The sequence below is a fragment of the Amblyomma maculatum genome, chromosome 3, assembly GCF_055883805.1.
Source record: "Amblyomma maculatum isolate TAMU_Amacu chromosome 3, ASM5588380v1, whole genome shotgun sequence".
Taxonomy (NCBI): Eukaryota; Metazoa; Arthropoda; class Arachnida; order Ixodida; family Ixodidae; genus Amblyomma; species Amblyomma maculatum.
The window spans coordinates 46961535-46975358 of NC_139346.1; the positions used below are offsets into that span (position 1 = coordinate 46961535).

Genomic DNA, 13824 nt, shown 5'->3' on the forward strand with positions numbered 1-13824 from the left:
TTTCATAAGTATGAATCATACTTTATTATTTTCCATGTCTACAAAAGTTCTGCAATCTGCGTGGACACTTTTGTCTTGCTGTGTGGTACTGCTGCAGGTGTTCCAGCTTCAATCAGATGTTGCAATGAAGTTAGCTGCACAGCAAGACTTTTTTCAGAAAAACATACAGCACCACACTACTTTAATCTAAATATCAACAATTTGGAAAGCAGCCATTCAAGAACAATGCATTTGGATTGTTTGTGTACTTGCATCACCAAGGGCTTAGATTACTTCCAACCAAAGCCATCATCTCAGCTTTTAGACATTAGTTGATGGCATGGTACCCTGCCAATTTAACAGTCAAACCATTCCATATGTGACACACCACAAATTGTTAGTGCTGTGCTTCGCATGCTATACAGCTGCTTACAGTGCGATCAATATTGTTTCTGTCTAGTTTGAGCTTTTTCAGAATCAGTGCGTGGCGAGCCTGTGTATGCATTTGGACCAGAATATGAGAGTGAAAGTGTGTGCAATGACAACTGGTGCATGTGGAGAATATGCACTTCATGTGTTATATGTCGACTATGCGAGACAAGTGCAATCTACTGTGTGCGTGGTCTTCTCTATAACTCGAACCAATTCACTGCACTACAACATTGTCATCAACCATTTGTATACTCATTCTCCTTTTATTTCCCTTTTCTCCCTTCTCTAGTGTGGAGCAGCACGCTAGGGTCATATTGCTGCTGGCTGAACTCTCCATCTTTCTTTTTGTTGAATTATTTTCATCGCTATCTTGCTTATTCACTGTGCTTTGGGCCTCCTTGCAAACACAAATGTGGCTATTTGCAATTCAAAGTAGGTTCTTTGATGGCTGCATGGCTGCCCAGTGTCATTTGTAGAACTGAAGTCACATCTGCCACTTTTTCCTGCCAAAAAGTTGAAGGCATTTGCCAGTAAAACAAACTGCTTCTGCATAAATGGTTTACAATGTATTGCTTGCCATGCATTTACTAAACAGCAAAGGCATTGTTTCACCTAAATTTAGAAGCAGCGTATTTCAGTTTTGTTTAGTATAGTGTCCCAAATTGACTTAGGCTTTGCAGGATTCTGTAGTGTAGGTCTCCGGCTCATTTTTGACCAATGATTTTTTTTTAACATGCACTGACATCACACAGTAAATGGGTGCCTTACATTTTTCTCTATCAAAACATGGTCACTATGGCTGGGATCGAACTCAGGTTCCTCAAATTTAAATGCCTAAAACTGGTTGTTTCATACTATTTCCTAGACGACTTTCATCGGGGTAGCCTTGTAGTACCTAATTTACTATAGCCACAAGTCCTTGTAGTACCTAATTTACTATAAACACACTTGTGGCACATGATGATGACATTAACAAGCGTTTCTTTGAAATGTTGGATTGCTAGCTGACCAGTGTGCAAACCATAAGGGAGTGACGTCAAAATACTCTGGTTCTCCCCTCTTCAAGTGTTGCTATAATTTGTGAGCTTAATCCTTTAATTTTGTAGCAATGATTCCTTCTTCAAAAAGATTGGTAGGCATAATGGTGCATGTACAACATGTCACCTAATTCAGAAGCTTTTGAAGTGGCTGTAAGATAGTTTGGAATTCAAGTTAGCCAAGGTCACTTTGAGATGTATACAAGGAATAAACAGTTGTTGTGAAAACCAGCACTTATTTATTTGACTCAATATTGAACTGCACCATTCTGCGTAAGCATGTTATGGGGTGCCCACAACTTCAAAAATAAACACTGTTGTTTCTTCTTGCCATGACACTTGAGCAGAATACCAATCACATACACAAAGAGTTACAAAAAACAAATTACACAGCATGCTATGCCACTGCCTCTGCTTAACAGGTGCAGTTAAGTTAGCTATTGCGCTCAACAAATGCCTATTCAACACAGTGCTCTCAAACAAGCGTGAGTACTTTAAGAGGGTGGAAATTCTGGCTGGTTGGTGCATGATCTGTGGCTAAAAACAGCGCTAACACGAGACGAAGCAGACGAAACAGCGTCGTGTAACCTCTGCTTTGTCTTGTGTCAGCGCTGTTTTTAGCCACAGAAGCGTGAATACTTGGTTATCGAGTTCACCTAATATCCCACTACTTTCAGAATCAATAGTTTGACGTCGCCAGATTATGGGCTTCAGAAAAGGGCGGTTGCCGCTATGACCAGGGCGCCGTAATCATGCGTGCGTTCACAAAACGAGAGCATGTTTTCATTTCAAGGATTATTACCGCTAATTTCAGAAAACTGGCTTCGCTGTTCCAGCATGTTGCCATATAGAAACATTTCCGTATTTAAATGCCGGAAACTGGAAAAAAAAAATCCTGAGTGAAAACAGCTGCTCACAAGGTAGCATAAAATGAGAGACGGCCTTTGAGGTGTAATTTAGCATCTGTAGTAGTCTACATTTGCCCTTGGGTAGGCCAGCAGCTTTAGCATCCTTAGCGAAGACCCCCGAGCAGCGATGCAGCATCACAGCAAATGTTGCACAAATACACCACGTAACCACGTTTTTTTTTCCTCTCTTTTTTCCCCCCTTTTTACCCCCCATATTCCAGCGGTGCTTATCTAAATATTGCAGTGCTACTAACCAAGGCACTTTCAACGATTAGTGGCTCCAAGGCGAGCGCCAACGGCGCTGCGCAGCTTTCTTGGAATCGACACACTTGCACATCCAGCACCAGCACAGTCGGCATCCAGCATGTTTAGGCAGCAAAAGTTCAGCAGTCGTGGCTTCACAAAATCGCTTTTTGTCAGAGTCAAACACCAGACTTCGAGATGACGGCCAAGACACTTGTTTCGAACTGCAAACATCACAGTATCCAGCATCCAAATGGCACGGCTTGGGCCACTGCATTTATAAAGCCTCAAAACTGCGGCCGCAGCACCCCTTAAGCCACAGGCACTACCACTAAGCCATGGTAGACGTTTGTCTGGTTAACCAACGCCCCAACGCCAGCGTCGGCGAAGCAACGGCGCGTGCTTGTGCGCCACCATCTTCCTTTTGCATAAAAAAAAATAGAAACAAGCAAAAAAAACAACTTAAAGGAAGTGACGTCGTGTCACGATCTTGCGCGTCAGAGCGTCGTCTGCTCGAGTGCTCCTACGGGATATGGTTTGTCAATACGCTACCCGGCAGGTAGGCAGTGAAGCGCACAAACGACGTTACAGGGCAAAAAACGTTCAGCAGCAGAATGTCCAGAAGCGCGGCGACAAAAGGCGCGCGCGCGCAACACCCAACAAGCGAGAGGTGCAGGGAGCAGGACGTCCAGAAGCGCGGCGACAAAAGGGGCGCGCGCGCAGCACCCAATGAGCGAGAGGTGCGGGGAGTGATAGCCGCTGGCCGGAACAGCCCGCTTTCTTCGTCTCTTCTGTCATTTGTCTCTCGCGGAGCCACCGTCCCAAGCAAACCCAAATACGCTGCCCGGCTCGAGATCAGTAATCACAACCGTCCTATGTTGGGTTTGCACATCCGGGTCCTTCTTGTACAGTTCTTCTGTGTATTCCTGCCACCTCTTCTTTATCTCTGAGGCTTCGGTGAGGTCCTTGCCTCGTTTTTCCTTTATCACGCCCAGCTTAGCACAGAAGCTTCCTTTGATATCTTTGATTGTCTTATACAGAGCTCTTGTGTTCCTTAATTGGCTGTTGTCCTCAACTGCTTGACACTGTATGTTCAGGAAGGCATTCTTATCTCTCCTTGCTATTTTTTGAAAATCCGCATTGAGAACCTTGTATCTTTCTCTTTCCCCCATACCTTTTGCCATCCTCCTTTCCTCAGCTATTTGCAAAGCCTCTTCAGATAACCAGTTTGCTTTTTTGCATTTCTTTTGCTTTGGAACTACCCTAGTAGCAACTTCTTGTATTATATTACGAACATCAGTCCACATCTCTTCGGGCTCTTTGTCTTCTAGATCTAATTCTTGAAATCGATTCCTCACTTCCACAGCATATTCTAATGGAATCTGATCCAAATCATACCTGAAAGGCCTTCTAGTTTTCTGCGTTTTCCTCAATCGAAGCTTAATTTTGGCAACAAGAAGCTGATGATCGGTGCCACAATCGGCCCCAGGCCTTGTTTTTACTGCTTGTATAGCGCTTCTCCATCTCTGTCGGCAAATAATATAATCGATCTGATTCCTGTACAGACCGTCCGGTGAAATCCATGTGTACAGGAGCCTCTTGTGCTGTTGAAAATGAGTATTCGCTATGGTCAGGTTGTTTTCTTGACAGAACTCTACTAGCCTCTGCCCAGCTTCATTTGGCTCACCAAGATCGAACTTGCCTGTAAATCCGGATATTTCTTCACTCCCGACCTTAGCATTCCAGTCTCCTATGAGAAAAACGACGTCTGATGATGGGGTGCGGTCTAAAAGGCATTGTAGGTCCGCATAAAATCTCTCAACGTCAGCTTCTTCAGCAGCAGTGGTCGGTGTATAGACTTGGATAACTGTTATGTTGAAAGGGTGACCTTGGATCCGAAGTGAAATCATTCGGTCGTTTTTGGGGTTGTACCCTACCACTGCTTTGCCCATTCTTCTGTTTACTATGAGAGCGACCCCATTCCTTCTCTTGGATTCGTGCCCACAATAAAAGACATAATGGTCGCCGGAGTTAAATTCTCCCATTCCGGTCCACTTGAGCTCGCTGATACCCAAGATATCAATGCTCAATCTGTCCATTTCTCGCTTGACGATATCCAGTTTACCTTGCGTCATAGATCTTACATTCCATGTTGCTATGTGATATATCTCCTTGCAACATCGGACTTTCCGGTCGCTTCCCGACACATCCACAACTGAGCGTCCTTTTGGCTTTAGCCCAGCCGCTTCATTCGTCCTGGAGCTACTAGGAATCGCCCTTTGTTCATCCCCAGTAACATGTGGGACGCCTTCCAACCTGGGGGGCTCATCTTCCGGCGCCATATCGATAATGGTATTGTGACTGGCCATAGGGTTTTCTTGGCAGGAAATACTGGAGTGGGTTGCCGTTACCTTCTCCAGTGAATCACATTTTGTCAGAACTCTCTGCCGTGACCTGTCTATCTTGGGTGGCCCTACACAGCAGAGCTCACGACTTCATCGAGTTTCGCAAGCCCCTCCGCCACGACAAGGCAGTGATCCATGAAGGGGTGTTTTGCGATAGAATACATTAAATAAAAAAATAGGAATACAGTTGTGCCTCGTTAGTATGGAAGCTTTGGTTTCCGACCAAAACTGTCCAAAAGCGAGTCATCCATAATAACCAGTCATGAATAAAAACGAAAGGTATATAATTGAGAAAAAATTTATAATTATTGGCTGCTGTTTTAATTAATTTGGGTATATAAACACAGCCGAGATGTCGATGCTACCATCTTCTCCATAAATCCGTCGACCCGAAACGTTATGTCTGTTCTTAAACCTTGTCAACCATCCTCTTGAGTAGCTGAAGTCAGTAACGCCTAGACAGAGCGTAGAATAATATTTCTCAGTAAACATCTGCTTTTCTTACTGAACAAAAATTCCGTAAGTCATCAGAGGTAAAACCTATCAAGACGGAGGAGATTAAGCACCGATAATGTGGCCGAGGCAGCGAGCCTTCTCTTGAAGCATTTCGTCGCTCACGACAGCACCATTCGCGTCCACATTCCTAAGCCACATTAACAAGGCTGACTCCATTTCTTCGAATTTTGCTGGGCGCTGTCGGACCGTGGCTTACCCTGTGATGTCGACGTTGAGCCATTTATCGGAGTCCGGTAGTATATACAGATAATATACCGTCAGCCTGACGAGGCTGAGGCCTAGTTGAACTTGGGTGCAGTCTTTCACGGCTTGGATTGACTGAGATTGCTTTTGCCGCTTGTATTCACGGATATCCCGCTTCGCCTAAGTTCAGCTCCATTCTTTTGCGTTTTACTCCCACCATGGCAAAAGTCAGACTAAAGTTGAGAGTTACAGGCTCCTGCTTCTTTGCACTCTTTTTCCCTAGTTAAACTCCCTGACTTTCCGTTCTTCTGATTCTCTTTCTTAAGTTAAGTTAAATTGGTTCACAGGAAGGGAAAGGCGCAGTAACTGTCACACTTGCTCTGTGGACACCCGAACCGCGCCGTAAGGGAAGGGAGGAAGGTGGGAATGAAAGTGGAAAGAGAGAAAGAGGAGCCGTAGTGGAGGGCTACGGAGTAATTTCGACCACCTGGGGATCTTTAACGTGCGCTGACATCGCACAGCACACGACGCCTCTTCGTTTCGCCTCCATCGAAACGCAGCCGCCGTGGTCGGGTTCGAACCCGGGAAGTCCGGCACAGTAGGATTCCGGTTCCGCCTTGCGTGGAGTGCGGACGCGCTTCACGTCGGCTCCGTGCGAAGACGGCGAAATTCGCCAGTAGCCCGAACCAGTGGCCTATTTTTCACCAACAAGAGCCCTGTGAAGGTGAGCGCCACGCCCATACCAATTTTCGGCCCGATCTGGCCAGTTTTCGGGCCCCCACGGCCCATTTCGCCTTGAGCCACCGCGTCGCCCGAGCTAGGCCTAGCTCCGCTGGGAGCTAGGCCTACTCCGAATGCGACCTCCAAGTACAACGCCATCATGAAGGTGCAAGTGCCAGGCGAAGCTATTGACCCTCGGGACTTCAATCCGCGGGACTGGACTCACATCCTCAGCGTTCCCGCCCGCACCCAGGAGCAACAGCAGATTCACCAGATCTCCGCTATGCAGACCGATCAGGCAGACAAGCCTACCACAGACGCTAGAGCGGCATCATCTTCCACCCCAAATACTAACAAGGCCCAGGCATCCGAGCAGCTGCGCGCCGCCCGCGCTGCCGCACAAAGGTCACGACAGCAGCCGCCACTACCGATTGAAGATTACAAGGTGATTTTCCGATCCCGTGGAGGGCTTCACCTCACCTCAGTACCGCCACGACAGCTGCGCGTCTCAATCTTGAACGCCACCGCTTCACTCGAGGAGCCCACCCGCACCCAGCTGCGTGTTCATCCCACCAATAACACGTGTACAATGAGCACGCCACACCAGAACGACGCACTTACGCTGGTACAAATCACCAAAATTAATTACCAAGACACCGACTACGCCGTAGCAGCCTACATCGCTCCCCCGGACGGCGCGGTGAGAGGAGTAATCTCGAACGCTTACTGGAATGAAACCCCCAGGGAGCTACTGGAGGATCTCGTGAACAGCAATCCCCGTGCCCCAATAGTGGACGCTCGACGCATGGGTGCCACTCGATCAATATTAATTACTTTTAGAGAAGGACCGGTTCCTCGCACAGTTCTTTACGGCGGGGGACTCCACAGGTGCACCCCTTACAGAGGCCACATGGACGCTTGTATCAACTGCAGACAGCCAGGCCACAGGACAGATGTGTGCACGCTGCCACGTACGAATAACTGCCCGAGGTGTGGGAAACCACATCCCAAGGAGACTATCCCTTCCTGCACTCCGGAATGTATTTTATGCGGAGAAGCGCACATGACGGGTACGGGGAGATGCAGGGCTAAAGGGCGAAGACCTGCAACCAACCCTGCAGCTCAACACCTCTCTCGTAAGGACAAGCCGCCCGGAGACGCTACTCGGAAGATAGCACTCAACGCCACTCGATCCACGTCGCTTTGCTAAGGAGAACGCGCAAAGGACCCACAAAAGATGTCATGGGCCGACCGAGCAGCTGAAGGCATCTCTAAACAAACCCCGCCAACCCAGCCACATCAGGAAGAATCACGCGACAAGGAGCTCAGGGCCCTGCGGGAAGAGGTAAGCCGCCTTTCCTCCCTTATACAGACCCCACACCAACCCTCCTCATCCACCCTCCCTTCCCAAGCTGTACCTCCCGCCTTTTCTCCAACATCCCCAGCCACGCAACCACCGCCCAAAAAGAAACGTACGTCAGAACCCCCACCTGTCACACATGATGCTCTTGAGCAAGTTGAGGCAAAATTTGAATCAAAGCTAAAGGCTTTAGAAGCCCGGATAGATTCCAAAATCGACTCCCTCTTCACCCAACTCGAGAACAAAATTGACTCGATGTTCTCACGCTTGGTTCATACACTCGACATGAGAATGACCAGCATAGACACCCGAATTCAAACCTTAGAGCACACACAAACCGTTATCCTGAAGCACATCAATCTCCAACTACCTCCTCTTCATCCCTCGCAACCACCACCCTCTTCAACGCCTAGTGCACTTGGCTCCCAATCTCTCCACTATGGCGGGGCAGCAACTTAATTTACCCATTCTCCAGTGGAATTGCCGCGGCTTCCGGGGCAAGCGTGCGCCTTTCCAATTACTCATTCCCATCCTCACCCCGCCGCCCCAAATCATTCTTCTCCAGGATACGGCCACTAGAGCATCACTGTCTAGTTTATTGCCCCACCACTCAGATACCACGGACAAACCCAGGGTGTCCACTCTTATTCACCGTTCAATCACCCACCAAACACACACTATTACGCCAGAGACACCCTGCGTTATCACGGAAATAATGCATCACCCACACACAGTGCCCTCCATCTTCATTGCCAATATATACCACCCCCAATCTCATCCAATGTCTTCCCTGGTGACGCTCTTGCGGGACCTCCACGGACTCGCTGGCAAGCACCCTCTCCTCATCGGAGGGGACTTCAACTGCCAACACACCGACTGGGGGTACAGTTACACTACGGGCCGTGGTCGATGTCTCTGGTCCTTAGTCCAGGAGCTGCGCCTAACTACACACAACAATTTCCACACACCCACGCGGATCGGCACCAGCGTCAGCATGGACACCAGTCCGGACCTGACGCTAAGTCGCTTCCTCGGTGGCGTCACCTGGGCAAGAACACAACACACACTGGGAAGCGATCACTACATCATTAACATCTCGCTCCCCTTTAAACAATCCCGCCACACACATATCACCCACAAACTGGTGAACTGGGACGCCATCCGCGCATTGCGGAAGGACGACACAAACACAACTATCACGGACATCGACGAGTGGGTAGAATCACTTATGACCGATGTCCAACTCAATACCCGGCTAATTACAACCACACAAGACACCCCCACTCTAGATTCCCGCCTCGCCCACCTCTGGGAGGCGTACCACAGCTTACTCGAGCGTTGGAAACGCAACAAGTTAAATAGAACGCTTAAAAAGCGACTGGCCGGACTGCAGACGCAGATACAACAACACGCAGAGGAGGTCTGCCGGTGTAATTGGAGGCAAGTTTGCGACGGACTCGCCGGAAAACTGTCCACCAAGCGAGCTTGGCAACTTCTGAGACATCTCATAGATCCAACACAGTCCAAATCCGCTACACAACACCATGTTACACGCCTCTTACACACACACAATAGCGACCCGGACGCTCTCATTGACACACTTCAGCGAACATACACCTCACCCGGCACATCCGACTCCATGCCCCCCTACTCAGGAAAACCTAACCCGGAATTAGACGCTGATATTTCGGAAACGGAGGTAAGAGCGGCCCTTCTGACGCTCCGCACAAATTCAGCATCGGGACTGGACAAAATCTCCAATTCTATACTCCGCAATCTTGATGACAAATCAATCACACAGATTACAGATTACTTCAACAAATGCTGGTCGGAGGGCACCCTCCCCCAGTCCTGGCGACACGCCAAGGTAATATTTATACCAAAACCGAACAAGCCTCTTAAACTAGAAAACCTGCGACCAATCTCGCTCACCTCGTGTCTCGGGAAACTTTTCGAGCACGTGGCACTTGCGAGATTGACACTTCACATGGCGGACAACGACCTTTACCCACACAGCATGGTGGGATTCCGCCCCCATCTCTCCGCTCAGGACGCCATGCTGCAGCTCACCCACGACATCTTCGACCCGGCTGTCCCGGGCCACACAAAGGCAGTCCTGGCTTTGGATCTGTCCAAAGCTTTTGATCGCGTCGAACATCAGGCGATCATGACTGCTCTTTCTCCTCTGAACATAGGTGTACGGATGTACACTTATGTCCGGGCTTTTTTAACGGACCGCATGGCTGAGGTTCATTTCGGCCCCCTTACCTCCCAACCCTACACCCTCAGGAGCGTCGGTACTCCACAGGGATCCGTCCTCTCTCCTTTCCTATTCAACGCCACGCTCATTCCACTCGCCCGGAAACTGTCCACGATACCTCATCTTAGACATACCCTTTATGCGGACGACATCACACTGTGGACCACACACGGTAGTGATGGCGACATAGAGGGTACCTTGCAAAGCGCCGCATCCCTCACACAAGAACACGCCCAGAGCATCGGACTCTCATGCTCCCCAGAGAAGTCTGAGCTACTTATACTTCGACCCACGACCCGCAGATGCCCCACCACACCGATTGTTATCGAAGTCGATGGCCGTCCCGTCCCAGAGGTGAATACGCTCCGGGTTCTGGGACTTCACATCAAGAACAACGGCAAAAACACATTAACTCTCAAGAAACTAAAGCGGGTGACAGGCGCGATATCGCACCTCATCCGACGAGTTTCGGGCCATCACAGAGGCATGAAGGAGAACGACCTATGTCGTCTAATTCACGCCTTCGTCCTCAGCCGTTTTTTATACACAGTCCCCTATCTCCGACTCAACAGGCAGGAAACGGACGCCTTGGACGTCATGTTGCGCACGGCGTTCAAGACGGCCCTACATCTCCCAATTAATACTTCCACAGAACGCCTTCTACAGCTTGGCCTCCACAACACAGTTGGGGAGCTTGTGGAGGCCCATCGCCAAGCCCAATACTTGCGTCTCACCAAGACCTCCACCGGTCGCCATATCCTGGAGACTTTAGACATTCGTGTCCCAGCGAATGACCCTACCCTCCTTCCCATACCTCGCCCCCTCCACCAAGACCTTCTCATCAAGCCTCTCCCTCGCAACATGCACCCCCAGTATAACGAGCAACGCCGCCGAGCCCGAGCAGCGGCGCTCCACAAATACTACGGCTCCGAAACGGACGCCGTATGGGTGGACGCCGCATGCACGAATGAGGGAGCGGTATTGGCCGTCACAAATTCCTTCCTGCAGCCTGTTGCTACTGTCCCCCTCCCCTCGGTCACCTCCTCGGAGGCAGCCGAGGAAGAAGCCATCGCCTACGCGCTTGCACACACGGAAGCACGCTACATAATTTCCGACTCGAAAACTGCTCTACTAAATTTTGCGCGTGGTAGAGTTCACATTTCTGCATTCAGCATACTGAACTCGCCCGCCACTAACCCACCCCGCTATGTGGAGCTGATATGGGTGCCTGCGCTCTCCGGGAATCCCGGTAACGAGGCCGCCAATGCGTTAGCCCGAGGTTATTTAAACCGGGCGCCGGCGGCCTCCGATCCGGGATTCACGCGTGATCGCATGCACTCCTTCAGTGAGCTAACGCAGGCCTATCGGGCCGAGCGACTACTCTATCCCCCACCTCACCCATCTTTAGACAACTACCACCAGACGCTCTGGCGACGACTACAAACGCGCACCCTCCCGTCTCCTTATAGTGCGTCTCGCCACCACCACACCCTCACCAATCCCTCCTGTACCCTTTGTAATAACCCCAACGCCACCCTCGCCCACATCCTGTTCCAATGCCCGGCGGATCCTCCCCCGCGGGGTCTAGAGCACCTTACCACCTGGGAGGACTGGGAGACCCTGCTGCACTCTGAGGACCCGGTTCGGCAGAAGATCGCCACAGACTGGGCTGCCGACGTCATGAACCATAGAAACATGAACGTTTGAGTGTAGTGGGGCCGTGCGTGGGCCCAGGGGCATGCATGCCCCAAACTCCTCTGTTTTAATAAAGTTATTACCACCACCACCCGGCACAGTAGTCGGGCGTCTTACCACTGCACCACCCCGGCGGGGCGTCTCTTTCTTGCCTTGTACTGTTTTTGTATGGAAGCGAAGGAGTCAAGTTGGCAGGCTACTATACAGAGGGCTATCAAACAGCCCTTTCCTGTGCCGTTTGTGTACGTTCCTATGAAACAAACACTGTAAGCTGAAGTACAGTTTAGAACGACGGCTAGCCGACTACGAAGAGCTCAGCCCTTGTCAAGGCCGCATCGTTGACTCAAGGCGAAGCCGACATGCGGATCGCTGTGGTGCAAAATGTGGTAGTTCGGCAGCGCAACAGTGACGAAAACCAGGAGCATGAGAAGGAAGGGCGTCCAGGACGGGACGCCCGGTCCTGTTTGCGTGGTCGTCGTGTTTCTTTTGTCGCTCTACTTCGTTAGTGTGTCTTTACCCTGACCAAAACGGCTTCATAGAACACACTTTGTGTTCTGGGATAGAAAACTTCAGTTCCCACCCCCAATTTTAGCGCTTGTCTTTCTTCTTATTGTTTCTTACGCTTTTAACGGCCTCTCTTCTGTTCACGTTCAGCAGAATTTATTGCGACCACATGTTGCTGTTTTACCGACTGCGGCCTCTAGTTGCGGCGCTGCCGCTGCACCCAGAAATCTCCCGGTTGCCTCCTTTTGGGGTCTTTCTCAGTTAGCTGACCTTCGGTTTGCTGTGTACGATCCCTGTCAACCACCCAACCTTTCTCCTCCTCTTCCCTTCCTTTCCGCTCTTGCCCCCCCCCCTTCCCCCTTCCCTCCTAAAACGACGACACGCCCGCTTTGGTTCTTTCCAACTCCACAGGACTCGTTCAGGCATCCGACCGTATCGGCTGTCGCATATGTTCCCGGCCTGCGCACCCTTCTTTAACTTGCGTTCGGACTCCCCTGCTTTTTTCAAACAATGTCCATATTAACTAGACAAAAATACATAGGCCGAATAGGCTGTGTGCATTCAACCCATCTCCATTGTTCAGAAAGCGAGTTTCTATATTTAAAATCTTCGCCCCCAGAAAACCTGTCCAAATTCTGGTCCTCCATATTAACGGATGTCATATTAACGGGGCACAAGTTTTCCATAACAGCCACTCATGAAACGACTTGTGAAGACTAAATCTCCGACAAAACAAACAAGAGGAAAAGACAGCAAAACACCAATTATTCATAAAGCTCGGCCAACGCCGAATAAACCTTCAGAAAATTTCGAAGAGGAATGCTGTTTATGCTATGAGGTCCCAACGGGCCACTCCTGGGCGTTAGTTTATGATTCTGTGATTCAGTGGCGTATTTCAAGAATTGGCGAAATTGCTTCTTCGAACACCACGCTTACATTAAAAAATTACAAGGGTCGGAACTGCTAGGAAAAAGGGTTAAATGTGAACCACTTTGCTGTCGCGAACATCGGCTCGCCCGTCAAATTTCGCCGGAGCAAAATGTCCAACTCCTACCCGCCTAAAAAAAACACACACACACACACACGATATAAATACTTGTACGTCCGAGCCGAATACTGGATGCCATTTCGCCAACAATTCTGAGACGAGCTTCTTACTGGTATTCACTTGTTTTCCTTTGAAGACTGAACTAATAAATTGCACGGTGGTGTCTCCGAAGCTGCTTCCCCGCATGCGCCGTAGGTGAATCTAGAGAAACCGTTTCCCCGTTAGTGTCGTATAGTTACAGCACATAAACGTAAAATAAAGACAAGAACAACAGAAAGGAGGCGAGCAAGCAGTCCGGAGGGACCGCGCCCCCAGCTGTGCACGCGTTCCTCCCTTCGCCGTCCGTCTGTAGGCATCTGGTTTTGCTCATGCGGTGGATGCCGAACTGTCACTAATACGCACCAAAAGGCAGTGGCGTATGTGTGCCAGCTCCGCTTTCAGAGACTAGATCGCGCTTTCCAATACTTGCAAACGAAAAAGAAAAAAACTAAATGACCGCACGGGTAAGTGGAAAGGAGTGTTGTGCTATGCACT

At 49.7% G+C, this 13824-nt stretch overlaps 1 long non-coding RNA gene across 1 annotated transcript; it reads right to left on the bottom strand.

Moving 5' to 3' along the window:
- Positions 1 to 3007, bottom strand: LOC146194701 (uncharacterized). The gene is made up of 2 exons (XR_014705901.1): positions 2611 to 3007; positions 1 to 134 (listed from the first exon to the last, which is right to left on the bottom strand). It is a non-coding gene; the product is annotated as an uncharacterized LOC146194701 (long non-coding RNA).
- Between the last annotated feature and the right edge of the window lie 10817 nt (positions 3008 to 13824).